This window comes from Cricetulus griseus, assembly GCF_003668045.3.
Source record: "Cricetulus griseus strain 17A/GY chromosome 1 unlocalized genomic scaffold, alternate assembly CriGri-PICRH-1.0 chr1_0, whole genome shotgun sequence".
In the NCBI taxonomy this organism is placed as follows: domain Eukaryota; kingdom Metazoa; phylum Chordata; class Mammalia; order Rodentia; family Cricetidae; genus Cricetulus; species Cricetulus griseus.
The window spans coordinates 263652998-263654025 of NW_023276806.1; positions in this window are offsets into that span (position 1 = coordinate 263652998).

A 1028-nucleotide genomic window follows, 5' to 3' on the forward strand; every position below is an offset into this window, starting at 1 on the left:
TCTGGTAATGATTCTATTAACCATAACACAGGTAGTAAAGTTTTCAAAATTTAATTGCTAAATTAAAAAAAAAACGTGCAATTTTAAAACTTAATTTAAGCCATTTCAATGAGGATTTGTCTCAATATGCAAGGATTTCTGCTTCTGTTGTGAAATTTCTGGAGATTGTTTTGTATGTTGTCCTTTTCTCTTTTCTTTGGAAATTTCTTGAAAATTTTCATCATCAGTAGAAACTCTCCATGTTTTCAGAAGTGACTGGCAGCTCGTTATATAATGTTTATGGATTTATTTACAACATATTGACTATTAACTTCAAAGCATTCTGCATTTGAACAAAAAAACATACATTTATATTGCAACTTAAGTCCATTCACAGGTCCCTCTACTCACACATGTGCACATAAAATGGCACAGAACCCAAATAATATCACGGTCAAGTTTTGGTCATTGCTGATGGTTTCTAATGGGTGTTTCTGTGGTGTTGGCGCCTGTCCTGGAACTCGCTTCAATAGACCATGCTGGCCTCGAACTCACAGAGATCCACCTGCCTCTGCCTCCCTAGTGCTGGGATTAAAGGCATGCGCCACCACTCCCGGCTCTAATCTGTTTTCATTCCTTTCTTCTAACTCTCCTGCTTTCTGTTCTTCTAATTCAGTCCAGGAAATACTGTTCTGCACATAAATCTCACACGTTACTGTTGTGCTTTTGAAACACAGGCTGTGCTGCAGCTGAAGAATCATGAAATCAATTTAATAAGACTTGATAGCATCAAACTGTGAACTGCTGTACTGGTTTTCTTAATTTCTTCCATGCCTCGCTAATACGAAGAAAATATATTTTGAAATTCAGCCAACTATTTTGAAATATTATCCCATCCAAGCATCATAAATCCATTAGAAACACTTCATTGAATTCACTGTTTCCCATTTTCATAATAAGATGATTTCAATGTTTATTCAGTGTAATAGCAAGTCTTTTCTAGGAAGCACAACCTTCAGGCAGAAGGAAAGTAGTTTACAACATAATCA